We start from the raw sequence: 6000 nt of genomic DNA on the forward strand, positions 1-6000 counted from the left end.
CACATTCACTATACACACTCTGCATTCACTACAACCACACTACATACACTGCATTCATTATACACACTCTGCATTCACTACACACTACAGTCACTATACACACTCTGCATTCACTATACACACTCTGCATTCACTACAAACACACTACATACACTGCATTCATTATACACACTCTGCACTCACTACAAACACACTGCATTCATTATACACACTTTGCACTCACTACAAATACACTGCATTCATTATACACACTCTGCACTCACTACAAACACACTACATTTATTATTCACACTGAACTCACTAAAAAACACTCTACACTCACTAGAAACACACTGCATTCATTATACACACTCTGTACTCACTAGAAACACACTGCATTCATTAAACACACTATGCACTCACTACAAACACACTACATTCATTATACACACTCTGCACTCACTACAAACACACTACATTCATTATACACACTCTGCACTCACTACAAACACACTGCATTCATTATACACACTCTGCACTCACTACAAACACACTACACTCATTATACACACTCTGCACTCACTACAAACACACTACATTCATTATACACACTCTGCACTCACTACAAACACACTACATTCATTATACACACTCTGCACTCACTACAAACACACTACATTCACTATACACACTTTGCACTCACTACACACTATATTCATTATACACACTGCACTCACTACACACACACTACATTCATTATACACATTCTGCACTCACTACAAACACACTACATTTATTATACACACTGCACTCACTACAAACACTTCATTATACACACTCTGCTCTCACCACAAACACACTACATTTATTATACACAATCCGCACTCACTACAAACACACTGCATTCATTATACACACTCTACACTTACTACAAACACACTACATTCATTATACACACTCTACACTTATTACAAACACACTACATTCATTATACACACACTGCACTCACAACAAACACACTCCATTCATTATACACACTCTGCACTCACTACAAACACACTAAATTTATTATACACACTGCACTCACTACAAACACACTACATTCATTATACACACTGCACTCACTACAAACACACTACATTCATTATCCATACTCTGCATTAACTACAAACACACTATATTCATTATACACACCCTGCACTGCACTATATGCATAGGAGTGTAATTTTTTTTTTTAGGGGGGGTGGGGGGAGCGGAATCTTGGGTGAGTTCCCACACTTTTTTCCCCAGGACTTGACCCTTGTGTGTACCCCTTGCTAACTGTGCCTAGAGGGGTATTGGCTATACCTCACTGACGATACCCAACAAAACTGAAACAATTGTCTGGGGTTACAGAATTTCTCATTCAGAGGGAACCAGTCTGCATTTTGAATCTGGACCAGCTTTTTGATATGCAATTGATTGAGGTTATCTCTGTAATGCACAAGATAATCTAAATTTAGCTTGACAACTGAGCGGGGACCCACCGAAGGGCAAGCTACTTGAGTTGTTGTCTATTCTCAGTATTTTCTTGCTTCCTGCTTATATTGTTTGATATCACCAGGACTCAAATGTAATTCAACTCTGCATTGAGTGGTATGAATGAGCACCAAGGAGCTCAAAAGCAATGATTTATCTTTGTATGTGATGTGTCCCTGTAAGTGTAGTATGAGTGTACGTCACTAGGCCTTGGCATTTGTAAGTATTAGTGCCCCCGCCCTGTGTTTGACTCTGGCACCCTGTGTGCCCCCTCTGTATGATTTCTGGTGTAACTCCACTGGTTGATGGGGTTCTAATTATTTAAAAGACCTTTCAACCAACTTCTAATCCTGTTTTCAACTGTCATCCCCATCATTATTTCTTCTTCCCACCTTTCCCATTAATCATATATTTTTTCTCCATATAACTCTCCCCCCCCCCCTCCTATTCCTACTTTATTCCTTATTTTAATTTGTTCATTTTCTTTGACTATTTCAAAATTAATCTTTGATAACCATTTTACTGATAACATACATACCGTATATCATTTTTTCAGGTGAAAGAAATTATGAATACATCTTTTGAAACTTTTCACAAATTTACATATGCCGTCATGCCCAATTTAAACAAATTTACATTTGCTTGAATAATTCAAGGACAGTAGTACAGAAAACATAGTGGACACTTTTAACTGTTACAGCTTAGTGTTGTAGTATGGATTGCATTCTTGTTATAACAAACCACTGTAATTACAATATAAATGTAAAAGATTTAAATTAAACTACATTAGAGAATATAAATACACACAGGAATTGTCCATATAGACCCTAAGACAATAATTACTATAATAATTTAACAGAAAATCACAACCTCGCTTTAACAGCATTATTAAAGGAGAACTCTAATCTCTGAAAGCGATAGTTTCTCATTCTCATTAAATGCTATTGAAATCTTTACTTGGGTGAGGAGTGTTGCCAAGGTAAGTAAAAACAAACAAACCCGAAAACCCATTGCCCTATGATGTCACAGATGCGTTCATTACAAGGTAGGACTGCAATTGAGAGTTTAAGAGGGACACTATAGTCACCAAAACAACTACAGCTTTAATTTAAACACTGCCTTTTCAGAGATGAGATGCTGATTGGCATAGCATGGCATTTTGCAGAGAGAAGATGCTGATTGGCGCAGTGTGGCATTTTGCAGCACATGCGCAATAGCCTCCCAATTCTTTCCTATGGGAAAGCATTGGATTGGCGGAGATGATCAAGTTTGTTGAACATTTGCCCAATTAGATGCTTCTCATAGAGAAGTGTTCTCACAGAGAAGCATTCGGGACATATGGCACATGTGCAGCAATACCCATGCTCCAACAATCTATAATGTTTCCATAAAAAAATAGTAAAACCAGGGAAGAATTGCGGGGTCCCAGGGAATAAAAGAAGGGCAACCCTTGTCAAGAGGTTTATGTGTGTAATATATAACATTAAAACAAAGGGTTTCTTTTTAACCTTTTTTCTACCTAATCCTTGGTAGTTCAGTGGGGGTATGATCCCTGGTGGTCCTGGGGTGCTGCTGACTGCATCCTCAGTGGGGTGTGATGTCACACACTATTCCTGTCTGGAGCTCTGACTCATTCTCTGAGTGCAGGGATCTTGAAGGAGTGCTTACGAGAATTACAAAATTAAGATTTTGCAAAAAGAGGCCCCTAAATGGACGGGCCAACTCCAATGCCCGGTTGCAATAGGGACGTTGTGACACTGGTAATTCTGCCAGTGAGTAAATCCAATGCTTCTCTATGAAAAGCTTGTCATGCCCCCTAATGACATCATGACTGCTATCACTTCTCATTGGACTGTTTAACCAACTCAGAGTGCATGCACGCACACTGAGCCAGCAAGGGGAAGGAGAGAGGGTGTGGGAAGGGAGATGGGGAGTGAAGTCCCTGAAAAAATGTAGTGAAGGGTATAGAGAGGTGGGAAGGTTCTGTATTTAGTGTAGAAGGGGGGAAGGGGACACACAAGCAAGAAAAGAGTCTGAGAATGTATGTCACCAGCATACAGTGCGCGCTGATGACAGACATAAAATATGCACAGAATTGACAATAGGCACAGAACGCTGTAATAATATATCTAAAAGTATAATTTTATGTAATATTTTGTAGTAATTTACAAATTATGATTATGTCAAATGCAGTGTATATATCTGTACACAAACCACAGATGCAATAAGGGCTATGAAAACAAAGGAATCGAGGTGAAAAAGTTACAAGCGTTGTGTAATCAACAAGAACATTCTATTGGTTACCATGGTAATTGCTTCACTTTCAGAACTTTGCTCGGATCTGCTCTTTATACAAAGCCCTATTATTGTTCTCTATTTCTCTAAATGTCTATCCTCGCCTGCAACCAGTAACCTACATAATCTAAATAGTTTATCATCCAGTTTTTTCACAAGTTCACATGAACCTCTCTCTATAAGTGCAAGTGGCTGCTATAACGGTCTATAGACCCCTCTGTAATTATATTGCGGTCACCGAATTAAGCAATTTCCATATGGTTCTAATCACAAAGAGGTTTATGATCTCACCCTGGGGGCTGCGGGATGAGGGTGGCATCCATTATGTCCAGCGCTGTCTGTTCATTATCAGGACATGAATACAAGCAGATTGGAGCTTGTCTTCCACATCTGCTCTCAGGAGGGATCTTCCTGTTTCACACCCAGAAAAGGTTCTACACAGCATTCAGGATCTCCCCCAAATCTTGGCATCCCATGACCTCTTCTTCATCAGGACCGTCCAGCCCTAGAGTTCAATACAAAGGATGCTGCAGATTACTAATAGGTGGGGCCACCAGCATCAGCAGAGCATCCTCACTGCAAGCAGGGGAGATGGGTTCCAGCCGCAAGGCAGACCACGAAGGATTGCACTGGATCTGCCTGGCACTTATTGTGGTGGTGTTGTCCTCCTGCACTCCAGATCCTCACCCACATGTATCTGCCCACAATAAAGCACAATGCCTGTGCAAATGCCCTGTATGGTAGCAACCATTACTGCAATGAGTGGAGGGGGGGCGTCAACAGGTGCATTAACTAACAGGCCTGCATTGTATATTTTCTGTACATTGTGGATAACATGTAACGTGTGCTTTAAACCCTCCAAAGAAAAATTGTCTTTTATAATAAGATCTGAACACGCAAATGGGGAAAACAGAAAAATTGTTCAATAAAAACACCCCCGCTTGATTTTAAAGTGGTACAGTCCTAGCAGAAGCAGTCTGCAGTGTGAACAGAAGGCAGCTTTGCATCTGGGCTCATTAACTGTTTCATTATTGGTGTGCTTATAAATCGGTGCTGGTCATTCTATCGGCTCAGCGAGGCCTGCTTAACAGCTGTGTATTTAAATCCATCATTCGAACACTCAGGGATCAGTTGGCAAACATGGACATGATTACCATAGCATTTAAAGAGGAGAGCTTGGATGCAGGGGGTAAATGAGACACGTTGTATCTGTGCTATTAGAAACATTTAATAGAAACTATTTTGTGATGGATGCTGTGGTTTTTATAGGAAAACCTTTATAAATTCATTAACAAGAACAAGTTAAATGGGTGAATGTTTATTTCAGCAGGCAAATAACATTTTCAGATTCCATACTGTGACATTACATTGTGTATTAGAAACGAATTAGCAAAATAATTAAATGGACAAAAATGTGCCAACCTGGCCAAGATTAGTGTGAGTTACACTCTCAGACAGCAGTTGTGGTCATTCATTCAGCCCATTTCCTGATATTGATAGACTGAGCGAGGGACAGACACTGGGGGAATACACTACAAATGTCCCCTTTCAGCACATCACTAAAATAAGTGCCAGTGAATTAAAGATAGAAGCTGCAAAGAAAACTTGATGAACCTTTAACCCCTTAAGGACACATGGCATGTGTGACATGTCATGATTCCCTTTTATTCCAAAAGTTTGGTCCTTAAGGGGTTAAATAGACACTATCTCAATAAACTGCTCTGAGTGCAGAGACATTTTAGCCCTGTAATGTAAAGCATTGAGGTTTAGTAGATACAACAATCTATCTGTTGCAGGGCTAAACACACCTCTAATGGATGCCTTCCTCACAGCCACTAAAGGTACTTCTGCTGGGAGAACAGAGGCAGGCTTGGTTTTTACGCATCACTCCTCTGAGTGCTTCAATTAGAGGAGTGTGGTACTTGTCGTACATGCCTAGATGGGAAGACAAAGTTACAGTTGCCTGCTGGATGACGTCGCAGGATGAGGTGTGTGCGTCTTTATCGAGTGAGTGTCATCACTCTAAAAAAGGATTTTAACCCCTTAAGGACCAAACTTCTGGAATAAAAGGGAATCATGACATGTCACACATGGCATGTGTCCTTAAGGGGTTAAAAGTTTTTCCCTTTCTTTTAATTTAATTTTGGGAGGCCCTGCATCTTAACAGTTAGGAGAACACTATAGCATTAGAAATACGTGTTTGTATTC

At 40.0% G+C, this 6000-nt stretch overlaps 1 protein-coding gene across 1 annotated transcript in view; it reads right to left on the reverse strand.

Annotated features, from left to right (window-relative positions):
* Positions 1 to 4523, reverse strand: part of MANEAL (mannosidase endo-alpha like) — a 47631-nt gene extending 43108 nt beyond the window's left edge. Inside the window, exon 1 of the mRNA XM_063444502.1 lies at positions 4084 to 4523. The gene's annotated coding sequence lies outside the window, so the exon portion shown is untranslated. The remainder of the gene's footprint in view (positions 1 to 4083) is intronic.
* Between the last annotated feature and the right edge of the window lie 1477 nt (positions 4524 to 6000).

The sequence above is a fragment of the Pelobates fuscus genome, chromosome 1 (assembly GCF_036172605.1).
Source record: "Pelobates fuscus isolate aPelFus1 chromosome 1, aPelFus1.pri, whole genome shotgun sequence".
NCBI classification, from domain to species: Eukaryota; Metazoa; Chordata; class Amphibia; order Anura; family Pelobatidae; genus Pelobates; species Pelobates fuscus.